We start from the raw sequence: 13,556 nt of genomic DNA on the forward strand, positions 1-13,556 counted from the left end.
CGAATTTTGCCTTATCTTCAATTGGTGAAGTATTTATTTTCGTAGCCTTTCAGCATAATTAAGGTAGTGTTAGGTGAGTTTTTATCATTGGTTGACGACTCTTTGCCCGTTTTTTGGACTTGTATTAGACTTTTCTAGAATGTCTGGCACTAGCAGTTCTAGTATTAGGTATTGCAGCAAAGGCTGCAATACTAGACTAACTAAAGAATCTTACGACTCGCACCCTGTTTGTATTCTATGTAGGGGACAAACATGTTCAGTAGATTTACGTTGTGAGGAGTTTTTTGTTTTTGTACATGCAACTTACCCGTCAGATATATACTTAGCTATAGTCTCCGACGTTCCCGACAGAATTTCAAATCTCGCGGCACACGCGGCAGGTAGGTCAGGTGATCTACCTTTCCCGCCGCTGGGTGGCGGGAATAGGAACCATTCCTGTTTTCTAATCAGATTTTCTCTGTCGCTGGTTCCGACAACATCTATTGTTGGTTCCTCCTGATTTGGATTTCTTTCTCGCTTGCTGAGGATCTTTTTTGGACGGATTTTTGGTGACGTATTGGATCTTTGGCTTGGCATACGCTATTGTGGACTGTTTTTTGGAATTGTTTAGGATTTTTCTGTCAAGATGTCTGATGTTAATGTTGCAACGGTGTTTTGAGTGTGTGTTAGGCAAGAGTGTAAGGTGAGGTTACCGAAAGCTTGGTAGACCCTCACACTGTATGCATGAGGTGTCGGGGAATGATTGCTCTTTTGATAATAGGTGTAATGAATGCCTCTATCTGAGAAGAATGGAAGGCTTTGAATGCTTATGTGAGGAAACTTGAGAAGGATAGAGCTAGGAAGGCTTCCTCTAGAAGCTCTAGTAGGTCTCGATCTAATGAGCTTGAGGTAGACACTAATACCATTGTAGTTTCTCCTAAAACTCTGGTTTCAGCCCCTTCTCCCTTCACCGAACCTGCGGATTCGTCATCAGAAATGGCTGCTATGAAGGCGGAGATCCGTAGGATGCAATAGCAACAGCGTACTATGAAAGAAGAAAAAGGTAAGAGTGATAGTGATTTGTTCAGAGTCACCAGTGCAGTGGAGGGGGCGTCTGATTGGCTCCTCATTGCTCCTAGGCCTAGACCGCTTCCAAACTCCCAGGACCAGTGGAGGAGGAATGTCGAAAGCCGCAAGGAGGATGTAGAGCATCCCCAACGGTCAGGCGTCCCTTCGGCAGACCCTGTTGATGCGTCCCAGGCTGCCTTGGATCGCCACAGGAAAGGCATCCTAAGGAAGTGTTTTTCGGCTTCTGACTTGTCTTCTCCGAGGCGCGGATGGAGTTCGGCTGAGGAGTCGCGCCCTTTGAAGATGTCCTGGAAGGCTCCTAGAGGTGATGCCATGGATTCAAGCCCTGAGCGCTTCCCAGAGGAATCTCCAGTGATCAAGAAGAGAGCCCGAAGATCCCCCTCGTCCTCTCCAGGAGAAGTACAGGAGTCGACCAAGCAGATTTTGGTCGGTCTCCAGGCTGAGTTGTCTGCTCTTGTGGGTTCGCTAGCCAAGATTCTTCGTGTAGGAAGGACGATTCTCTTCCTGTCAAGAGCTCCAGTAAGTGTCCTTCTTCCAGCAGGCGCTCTTCTCCCGTTAAGCGCCCTTCCAGCAGCAAGCGCTTTACGTCGAGTAGGCGCTCTTCTAGTAGGCGCTCTTCTCCCAGTAGGCACGTTTCTTCCAGGCGCTCTTCTTTGGAAGGAAGCGCCTCTCCTTCCAGACGCTCTTCTCATCGCAGACGCTCTTCTCCTCTTGACAGGCGCTCTTCTTCTGACAAGCGCCCCTCGCTTGATAAACGCCCCCCTCCCAGCAAGCGCTTTTCTCCTGCCAAGCTCTCTTCTGGTAATAGGCGCCGCTCTCCTAGTAGGCGCTCTTCGGTGGACAAGAGCGCCTCTCCTGACAGGCGCCAGACTGGCAGCAGGCGCCTTACTCCTGGCAGGCGCTCTTCAATGGACAGAAACGCCTCTCCTTCCAAGCATTCTTCTCTTGATAGGCGCTCCTCTTCCTTCAAGCTTTCTTCTCTGGCTGCTCCTTTGGAGGACGTTTCAGAGGATGAATCCCCCAAAGACGCTGGGATCTCAGACTACAAGAGACTGGCTGCTTTATTGGTTCAGGAGTTTGGAGACCCTCTTCGTCATGCTGCCCCTCCTTCTCCTGGGTCCTTATTGACAAGTACCAAGTCGTCGAAAGCCTCCTCATTTGTGAAGATGCGCCCTACTATATCTATGAAGAAGGCATTTAAGGGCTTTGGGGAGTGGATGCAGTCGAAGAAGGAAGCGGGCAAGACTGTTTTCTCCTTACCTCCTTCTAGGCTCTCGGGGAAGTCTAGTATTTGGTATGAGACCAAGGAACCGATGGGGTTGGGTCTCCCCTCATCGGCGGATGCTGACTTTTTGTCTCTGGTTGACTCGTCCAGAAGGCTTTCTCTCCTTGCGGCGAAGGCGACTTGGGGAATGTGTGAGCTGGACCATCTCCTCGGGCCTTTTTCGGATAATGGAAGTCTTTAATTTTATGGACTGGTCCCTTGGGGCATTGGCCAGGAGGACACAGGACCCCGAATTCCTCAGCATGGATGAATTTGTCAGTGTTTTGTCTTGTTTAGACAAAACAGTGAGGGACGGCTCTACAGAAGTCGCTGCCTTGTTTGGAGCTGGAATTCTCAAGAAAAGGTCAGTTTTCAGCTCCTTCCTAACTAAATCTGTGTCTCCTCTCCAGAGGTCCTCTCTGTTGTATGCGCCTCTGTCGAACCATCTTCTTCCACAGGAGACAGTTAAGGAGATTTCTCGCTCCTTATCGGAGAAGGCTACCCAGGATCTTCTTGCTCAGTCTTCTAAGAGGATGAGGCCTGCTGTTCCTTTTGCAAAGAAGGAGAAAGTTCCCTTTCAGGAGCCCTTTCGAGGGGGCCCTTCTTCAAGAGCCTCTTTCCGGAGTCGAAGACCGGAGAGAAGAGGAAGGTCTTCAGCTCGTCCAGCAAAGAAGACCAAGTGATGTTCAAGAGTCCAGACAACAGTGGGTGCCAGACTGCTGAGGTTTGCCGAAGTCTGGGCACAGAGAGGGGCGGACGACTGGTCCCTCTCTATTCTAAAGAAAGGATATCTCATCCCCTTCAGGGAGAGACCTCCCTTGACAACAACTCCAAGGGAGTAATCAGCCAGGTACAAGGATCCTGTCCGGAGCCAGGCCCTTCTACTAGCAGTAGAACAGATACTGGAGAAGGAGGCCATAGAACCGGTTCAAGAGCTCCATTCCCCAGGGTTTTACAATCGGCTGTTTCTGGTGCCGAAATCTGGCGTCCATCGTCTGCTTTGTCTTCCCAGAGACTGCAGCCTCCGTTGCCTCCTGTAATCTGACCTTCTGCTTCATCTCCTTTGTCTGTGGACCCAGTCAGTCCTGCTCTGGCTCTGATTAAACGTCAGTTGGTGCAAATTATGGACCTTCTGAAGAAAGTTCCTCCTGCTCCCAAGCCTGTTGAGGATGACTACCTGCCCCCAATTTCTTTGGAAGAATAGGTCGAACCAGAACCTGTGGTTCCTTTGGCATTTGCTGCCCTATTGAGATATTTAATGGTGAACTTTCCTTCTTGTTCGTCCCAGCTGCCCCGTCTTCACCAGCCTCGATGTTCTTAATGAGGAACCAGACAGATGACGGTATATGTCTCCCCAAGATTGTTCTATCCTCTGCTTCTAGGAGGTCAGTTCAAGAGATGGAAGATTGGCTTTCCACCAAAAGAGACCAGTGAAAAGCGTCATTTGCTTTTTCTCCTTCTCGACTAGGTCGCAGGAGGCATTTGTCATACGTGACTGGGGAAGCTCCTTTTTTTGGAGTCGCTGCCTCCTCCAAAGGGGACTTCTCTGATTTGATCAACTCGTCTCGTCGTTTGGCTTTCGCTTCAGCCAAGGTTATGTGGGTGGAGAAAGGGGCCTTTTTGGTACATATCTTTAGGAGGGCACGGAGGGTATGCTCTGGGATGTTCAGTGATGGAGTAGTGGGGTCCCTATATACTTGATCCAAAATTATTTGGATTGTTTCATTGATGTTTCATTGGAGATATGTACCAAAAAAGGCCCCTTTCTCCACCCACAGAGGCCTTATGTACACCCAAATCGACGGTGTAGTGATGGGTTCTCCCCTTGGAGTCCTCTGGAAATTTTTACATGGACGCTGCAACAAGTGAAGAAATAAGAGAGCTTGAGGTGTGCCTTTCACACCCACAGCTGTCTCAACTTCGCTATTGAATACAGCCATGATCATCGCCTCCCCTTTCTTGATGTCCTCGTCAAGCAATGGGAGGAACGCTTCATCACGAAGGTGTACAAAAAACCTACGAACTTGGGCATGTGTCTAAATGGAGAGAGTGAGTGCCCTGAGAGATATAAGCAATCCACCATCAGCTCCTTCGTCCGAAGAGTGCGAGAGCTCTCTCGCACTGCTCCTCTTGGACTGACACCCATGGAGAGCTGGAACGTGCTGCCCAGATCCTCATCGATAATGGTCACATGAATCATGAGTTAGACAAGTGCATTAGAGGAGCCGTGAGCAGATGGTACCATCAGGAACCTTGCCTTGACACCTCTGATGATGTCAAACTTTTTTAGCAAGGAAAATTCCATAAAGGATGTAAAGATGTACTCGCTCTCAGGACCATCATTGAAGGTAACATTAGCCAGTCCGATCCCAAGAAGAAGATTAAACTCGTCATATCTACAGGAATAAGAAAACCAGCAGCCTAGTGATGAGAAATAATCTGCCCCACAAGCAGGATCCCTTGAAGAAAACCAACGTAGTCTGCCGATATAAATGCCCCATCTAAGAGTGCCTTGGCTCTTACATTGATATAACTACGATGCTCTTCTCAAAGAGGATCTCCTCACATGCCCAGGAGGGTTCCATATTTAATCATGCCAGGACTGCCCATATTCTGAGAATAAAAAGGAATGACCAACCATCACCACCTATGCCTCCTGGAAGCCCTACACATTGGGAGAGAGAAGCAGTCTCTCAGTACCACACAGGAGACCATCCCCCCTCCTGATGTCGGCGCGAAGGCCGGCACCCACTGGCACCCCCTGGTGAGTGAACCAATCAGGAACGTCCATCGGCGGGCAGCAACCCTCCCAATAATACACTCTGTAACGTGCACTCAAGCGCACACGCACAAGAGCGCACATAACCATAACTGTGTGAGAGGAGATTTTGCCTTTGCCTGAGGATAATCGCCTTAGGCAGCCAATGAAAAATCGACCTGATCCGAGATCCCCTTTTAATACCGCCATAAGCACCTGTGTCTCCAGATTCTTCCCAGTGTCCAGAAGATGACCATCAAGCTGATTGAAACATGTTGACAGAAAGAGTACAGTACTAGAAATACCAGATAGACACCAGAAAAAGAAAAAAGAAGAAATACCGCCAAAAATACCATTAGGAAAATCTACAGATTTACATCCCAGGTTCCAGTAACCTGCTGATTAAATAAGGAATTTCTGCTGTAAGAAATATGCTGTTTTATCCATTGAAATATGAACAGCAGCCAGTTATTGACTAATATTGTTGTGCAGGAAAAGCGAATTATTAGAAGAATTTAGAAAACTCAGTATAAAATCAGTTCACAAAATGCAGCCATTTTATTCAACGGAACTTGCCTCAGAGAGGGTCTTCTTCCTTATTATTATTATTATTATTATTATTATTATTATTATTATTATTATTATTATTATTATTATTATTATTTGTAAAATTAGGAAAAAGATCTTTAATGCAGGTTTTGTTAAACAGAATGGCAGTTTCAACAGCATTTATTTTATATAGTAAACGTTCAGTTCGTCTTATCAATTGCTTTTCATGTGCTAGAATGGTTACAAGCAATTGACCAACATTCATTTCCGGTGGTATAGCGATGTGTGGGAGGTAGCTCTCGTTGGGTGTCGACTAGTTTTGCCCTTCTCGTAAGGGCATCATTCAGGACAGGATCGCAGGATGCAATGGCTGTAATGCGTGGATTTCTCCTCTTTTATCCATGTCTGTTGGCTTGTAGAGTTAGTAGTTTATTTTCATTGGCTATTCGGTCGTGACGTCGTCGGAAAGGCGGCTCCTGATTGGCTGTCTTCTCCTTGACCTAAGCCTACTGCTGATTGGCGATGGTGCAATTTTAGGGCGTTGTTTTGGGTACAAAGAACATGTGTGACAACAAAAGTGAGAGTTTAAATGTGGTTAAATAAATATTCAAAATATAATACCATGTGCTAATTGTTTAAAATTTAGTAAAGTCTTAAATCTTAGTTTGCAAATACAGAAAATAAGGTACAAAAATAAATTGAAATTTTATAACACATGTAAACGGTACAAATAAACAAATGTCTGTTTGTATATAAATGTGTAAAATATTAAATTTGCAAGTATGTGTGCGTCCAAAAGTTCTGCGTTGATTAACAGCTGGAGGGGCCTCAGCTACTTGAGCAAGCATGTTACTGCCATCTCTACAAGAGCTGACAGAAGGCACCCAGGTCGTGCTCAGAGAGGATAACTCTGGTCACCTCTTAATAGCCGAAGCCGTAAGCATCACTATCCAGAAACTAACCCTGAATATTCAACAAGTTGGGTCATATACTCCCCTCCAGCAGGAGAAGGAATGCATGAGCCAAAAGGGACCAGAACAAGACACCCCCATCACTGGACACATAGCGCCAGGCAAAGGCCAAGTAACATGCTTGCTCAAGTCGCTGAGGCCCTGCCTGACATGAACCTCCAGGCATTAATCAACGCAGAATCTTAGGATGCACACATGTTCACAAATTTAATATTTTACACATTTATGTATAAACAAATTTTTGTTTATTTGTACCATTTACATATCTTATAAGATTTTAATTTATTTTTGCATCTTATTTTCTGTATTTGCAAACTAACATTTAAGACATTAGTAAATTTTAAACACAAAAACTTAGGAAACATTACCACATGGTAATATATATTGTGAATATTTATTTAACCACATGTTTAAACTTTCACTTTTGTTGTCACACATGTTCTTTGTACCCAAAACAACGCCCTGAAATGGTTTAAGCTGTTGATCCTTTGACCAACCAGTTCCCAGACCTTAAGGTCATTCACACCACATGATGATATAAAAGGTGGAAGGGTTGCAATTTAAGTCAGTAGTCACTTGATAATGCCATAAGGCGAGACAGAAAAAACTCAGACGGTAGGAAGATACCTGCAAGAAACTTATTGATGCCACTAAGGCAGTTGCTTTTAACAAAAACTATAAGAGAAGAACCATGCCATATATATATATATATATATATATATATATATATATATATATATATATATATATATATATATATATATATATATATATATATATATATATATATATATATATATACTGGTAGTGCTCAAGTTACGATAATTCGACTTATGATAATTCGCTTTCATGATGGGGTTAGCAATTAATATCGATATGACAGCATTTTGAAAATACGCATTTTTAAACTTCACGAGTGACTGGCGCAGGCAACAGTGTACAATCAGGCAGCGTACAGTGTATGATACGTTGGCCCGAGAGGCTGGAATGGGTACAATAATTCAATGAGCCGATCTCACTTGCTCTCGTTGTGTCGGAAGTTAAAATAGGTCAGTGTTCGTTTGCAATGTTTGTGCGTTTGTAAATACGGGTGGTGCGCGAGTGATGATAATTCGTCTTACGATAATTCGAGTTTACGATGGAGTTAGCAATTAACATCAGTACGACAATATTTAGAAAATATTTTTAAATTTCGAGTGGGCACAGGCAACAGCGTACAATCACACAGCAAGAGAGACCAACTTACAACAGACCAACTTCTTTATCTCCATCTCTTTATTCCATCTTCTAGTTAAAAAAAGTAAGAGAATGATAAAAGTATTGTTATAGTACATTCACATCAGCCATGCACTTGGTGCCTAGCGCCGTCCCTTACGACGCTCCTGATTGGCTAGTGGTCAGCCAATCACAGCGCTGGAAAATGGCCAGTGTGCAGTCTCTCTCAAAGCTCTGGAGAGTTAACATCTCCGCTCCGAGACCTGAGGAACATGTCTTTCAAAAGTTATAAATTTCATTAAACCTCAGTTTTACCCAAAGAATAGTAGTGTTTCCCAATTTCATCACTAAACATGCCAAGCCAATGGTTGAAGCATTATAATGATATATGAATTATTTACTTCAATAAACTTAATGGTAAGATATGAAATAAACAAGTATTTAATATTTGTTAGTTACATATTTTAGTCTTTGACGTCACAATAAACTGTCGAGTTAAATTTTGGTAAGATATTTGTATCTGCCTAGTGAACTCTCTTGTTGGTAAACCAGTTATTAAAAAGTTTTTTGTACATGCAACTTACCCGTCAGATATATACTTAGCTATAGTCTCCGGCGTTCCGACAGAAATTCAAATTTCAGCGGCACACGCGACAGGTAGGTCAGGTGATCTACCATTCCCGCCGCTGGGTGGCGGGAATAGGAACCATTCCCGTTTTCTAATCAGATTTTCTCTGTCGCTGGTTCCGGCAACATCTGTTGTTGGTTCCTCCTGCTTGGATTTTCATTTTTCGCTTGCTAAGGATTTATTTTGGACTGACCTTTGGTGACGTATTGGATCTTTGGCTTGGCATACGCTTTCGTGGATTGTTTTTAATTTTGGCTTTGGATTTTTCTTTAAGATGTCTGATCAAAATGTTGCACCTGTTTTTCGTGTGTGTGTTAGACCTGAGTGTAAGGTGAGACTACCGAAAGCTTCGGTAGATCCTCACATGGTATGTATGAAGTGTCGGGGGAATGACTGCTCTATGGATAACACTTGTAATGAATGGGAGAATCTTACTGATCAAGAATGGAAGGCTTTGAGTGCTTATGTACGTAAGCTGGAGAAGGATAGAGCTAGGAAGGCTTCTTCTAGGAGCTCGAGTAGGTCTCTCTCTAAAGAGTTAGAAGTAGATCCTAACATTCTTGCAGTTTCTCCTGTCACTCCTTTGATTTCAGCTCCTTCACCCTCCGCCGAACCTGTGGATTCGTCGTCGGAGATGGCTGCCATGAAAGCCACGATCCGCAGGATGCAATTGCAGATGCGTGCAATGGAGGAGAAAAAGTTTAGAAGTGATAGTGATTTGTGCAGTGTCCCCAGTGTAGTGGAGGGGGCGTCTGACCGGCTCCGCATCGCTCCTAGGCCTAGACCTCTTCCAAACTCCCAGACCCAGTGGAGGAGGAATGTCGACAGCCGCAAGGGGGATGAAGAGCATTCCCCAACGGTCAGGCGTCCCTTCGGCAGCTCCTGTTGACGCGTTTCCCAGGCTGCCTTGGATCGCCATAGAAAAGGGATCCTGAGGAAGTGTTTTCTTCCTCTGCTTCGTCTTCTCCGCCCAAACGCGGGTGGAGTTCGGCCGAGGAGTCGCGCCCTTGAAGAAGAGGACCTGGAAGGCGCCTAGAGGAGACGCTGTGGATTCCAGCCCTGAACGCTTCCCAGAGGGTTCTCCGTTTGTAAGAAGAGAGCTCGAAGATCCCCTCTTCTTCTTCTGAGGTTCAGAGTCCACTAAGCAGATCCTGGTTGGTCTCCAGGCTCAGCTTTCTGCTCTTGCTGGCTCTTTGGCTAAGAGCTCTTCACGTAGGAAGGATGTTTCTCTTCCCATCAAGTCCTCCAAGAAACATCCTTCTCCCAACAAGCGCCCTTCAGTTTGCAATCGCTCGCCTCAGGGACTCCCTTCTCCTGATAGGATTCCTTCTTCTTCGAGGCGCTTGTCTCCTGTTAAGCGCCCCTCCAGTAGCAGGCACTCCCCTCTTCTCAGGCGCTCTTCTCCTTGCAGGCGCTTCTCTGCTAGGCGCTCTTCCTCGGAAGATAGCGCCTCTCCTTCCAAGCGCTCGCGTCCTCGTCGTCGGTCTTCTCCAGTTAGAGAGCGCCTCTCTCCGGACAAGCGATCTTCGCGCTTCAAGTCTCGTTCTTCGGCACATAGAAGGGCCTCCCCAGCCTCCTTCCCTGCTAGTAGGCGCCCCTCTCCTGGTAAGGGCTCTTCGTCAGTTAGGGGCTCTTCTCCTGTCAGGCGCCAGACTTCTAGCAGGCGCTTCTCCCCTGATAGGCGCTCTTCATTGGTCAGAGGCTCCTCTCCTTCTAGGCGCTCTTCTCCTGCCAAGTGCCCTTCTTCATCCAAGCGTTCTCCTCCTCCTCCTTTGGGCCCGGAAGTTTTGTCGGAGGATGAATCCCCCAAGGATGTCAGTGTGTCGGACTATAAGAAGTTGGCATCTCTACTTGTTCAGGAGTTTGGAGAATCCCTCAAACCTGCTTCTCCTCCTTCTCCTGGTTCTATGCTTTGAGCACCAAGACCTCTAGATCTTCCTCCAGGGTGAAGATGCGTCCGACGATCTCAATGAAGAAGGCATTTAAGGGATTCGGAGAGTGGCTTCAGTCGAAGAAGGATGCTGGCAAGACAGTTTTCTCCTTGCCTCTTTCCAGGCTCTCTGGCAGAGCTGGAATATGGTATGAGACCAAGGAACCGATGGGGTTGGCTCTCCCCTCATCGGCTGGATCAGACTTCTCTTCCTTGGTCAATTCTTCAAGAAGGCTCTCTCTCAATTCGGCCAAGGCTTCTTGGGGTTTGTGTGAGCTGGATCATTTCCTCAAGGGCCTTTTCCGTGTCCTAGAAGTCTTTAACTTCATGGACTGGTCTCTGGGAGCCTTAGCGAAGAGGACGTTGGAAGAAGACTTCGTCAGTTTGGAAGACCTTAGCAGCGTGTTGTCTTGCCTAGACAAGGCTGTCAAGGACGGCTCTACTGAGATCGCTTCCCTTTTTGGTACTGGGTTGCTGAAGAAGAGATCCGTCTTCAGTGCCTTCCTATCAAAATCTGTTTCTCCTCTCCAGAGGTCCTCCCTCTTGTATGCTCCTCTTTCGAACCATCTGTTTCCGCAAGAGACAGTTAAGGAGATTTCTCGATCATTGTCAGAGAAAGCTTCCCAGGATCTTCTTGCTCAATCCTCGAAAAGGATGAGACCTGCAGTGCCGATGGCAAAGAAGGAGAAGGCTCCCTTTCAGGAGCTCTTTCGAGGATCCAGGTCTTTCAGAAGGCATAGACCTGAGAGAAGAGGGAAACCTTCAGGACTCCCAGTCAGGAAGTCCAAGTGAGATTCAAGTCCTCCAGACGCCAGTGGGTGCCAGACTTCTGAACTTCGCCGAGGTCTGGGCACAGAAGGGGGCGGACGACTGGTCCCTCTCCATTCTGAGGAAGGGTTACCTCATCCCCTTCAGGAAAAACCTCCCTTGACAACAACTCCAAGGGAGTTATCGGCCAAGATACAAGGACCCTGTTCAAGACAAGCCCTTCTGCTAGCTGTCGATCAAATGCTGGCAAAAGCAGCCATAGAACCGGTTCAAGATCTGCATTCTCCGGGTTTTACAATCGGCTTTTTCTGGTGCCAAAACGCCGGGAGGTTGGAGACCGGTGTTGGATGTGAGCGCCCTGAACGTTTTTGTCATCAAGAAGAAGTTCTCGATGGAGACGACATCCTCTGTTCTGTCGTCCCTTCGTCCAGGAGATTGGATGGTGTCCCTGGACCTTCAGGATGCCTACTTCCACGTACCCATCCATCCCTCCTCCAGGAAGTACCTGAGGTTCATGGTAAATGGAAGAACCTTCCATTTCAGGGCTCTGTGCTTCGGACTTTCTACAGCCCCCCAAGTGTTCACGAGCATTCTAAAAAATGTGGCTCATTGGCTACATTTAGAGGGGGTAAGTATCTCCTTGTATCTCGACGACTGGCTGATTCACGCCCATTCAAGAGACCGTTGTCTGGAGGACCTATCTCTTACCTTAAGACTGATCCAGTCCCTAGGACTTTTAGTAAACCTCGAGAAGTCCCAGATGATTCCTCAGCAGAGAGTAGTCTACCTGGGGATTCTGATGGATTCTCAGGGTTTTCAAGCGTTTCCCTCCCTGGAAAGAAGGGAATGCTGCCTGCAAAAGGTGACAACCTTTTTAGAGAAGGACAGTTGTTCCGCGAGGGAATGGATGAGTCTGCTGGGGACCATTTCCTCGCTGGAGCAGTTTGTGTCTCTAGGAAGGCTTCACCTAAGACCTCTTCAGTTCTTGCTGAACGAAAATTGGGATCGGAAGTCCCAAGAGATGTCGGATTCCTTCCTTGTTTCGGGCCAGATAAAAGAACATCTCCGTTGGTGGTTGGACCCCCAGAAACTGGGTCGAGGAATTCCTCTTCAACCGCCGAGCCCTCGCCTAGTGTTGTTTTCAGACGCATCAGAGTCGGGTTGGGGAGCAACACTAGGCTCGGAAGAAGTGTCAGGTTCTTGGGAAGGAGAACAAAGTTCCTGGCACATCAACAAGAAGGAACTCGCAGCTATACATCTTGCACTCGTCCACTTCAAACCGCTACTCAAGGGGTCGGCAGTGCTGGTCAACTCGGACAACACCACAGCCCTGGCTTATATCAGGAAACAGGGGGGAACACACTCCTTCTCCCTTTACGACACAGCAAGGAGGCTTCTGCTGTGGGCAGAAGAGAGGAATATCATTCTCCTCACCAGGTTCGTTCAGGGGGAAAGGAATGTGAGAGCAGACCTACTGAGCAGACAGAACCAAGTTCTTTCCACAGAGTGGACCCTCCATCCAGAGGTTTGCGAAAGGCTGTGGAGGCTTTGGGGAGACCCAATATCGACCTCTTCGCCACTCACTGGAACAAGAAGACTGGAGAACTACTGCTCTCGATCTCGGACCCCAGAGCAATAGCGATAGACGGCCTTCTCATGAATTGGGAAGGTCTGGGCGGGTATGCTTTTCCCCCTTCAAGATCCTGGGGAAGTAATAAGAAATTCGCTGCCTCGATGGGCACCAAATTGACTCTGATCGCCCCCTTTTGGCCATCTCAGGACTGGTTCACAGAGGTACTGGAATGGTTGATGGATTTCCCCAGGTCGCTCCCTCTCAGGAGCGATCTTCTCAGACAACCCCACTTCAACAGATTCCACAAGAATCTCCCCGCTCTCAACCTGACTGCCTTCAGACTATCGAAGGATTGGTTAGAGCGAAGGGTTTTTCGCACAAGGCTGCAAAGGCTATCGCCAGAGCCAGGAGATCTTCTACCTTGCGCCTCTACCAGTCGAAGCGGGAGGTTTTTAGAAGATGGTGCAGAGCTCAGAAAGTGTCCTCTTCCAGTACCTCTATAACGGACATTGCAGATTTCCTTATTTACTTAAGGGAACAATGTAATCTGGCAGTCTCCACCATTAAGGGATACAGAAGTATGCTTTCTTCTGTTTTTCGACATAGAGATCTGAACATCTCTGAGAATAAGGACCTTCATGACCTTATTAGATCGTTCGAAACGTCTAAAAACAAGTCCCCTAGACCTCCCAGCTGGAATTTGGACGTGGTTCTGAAATTCCTGATGTCCGAAAAATTTGAGCCTCCTCGATCAAGCTTCTTTCAGAGATCTGACTAGGAAGTCTTTGTTCCTTTTGCTCTTGCTCAGCGAAGAGATTAAGCAAACTGCAGG

General features: G+C 46.8%; 1 protein-coding gene across 4 annotated transcripts in view; it reads left to right on the forward strand.

Moving 5' to 3' along the window:
• mys (myospheroid) overlaps positions 1–13,556 on the forward strand; it is a 233,752-nt gene that overhangs the window by 86,486 nt on the left and 133,710 nt on the right. The window lies entirely within an intron of this gene.

This window comes from Macrobrachium rosenbergii, chromosome 48, assembly GCF_040412425.1.
Source record: "Macrobrachium rosenbergii isolate ZJJX-2024 chromosome 48, ASM4041242v1, whole genome shotgun sequence".
NCBI lineage: Eukaryota > Metazoa > Arthropoda > Malacostraca > Decapoda > Palaemonidae > Macrobrachium > Macrobrachium rosenbergii.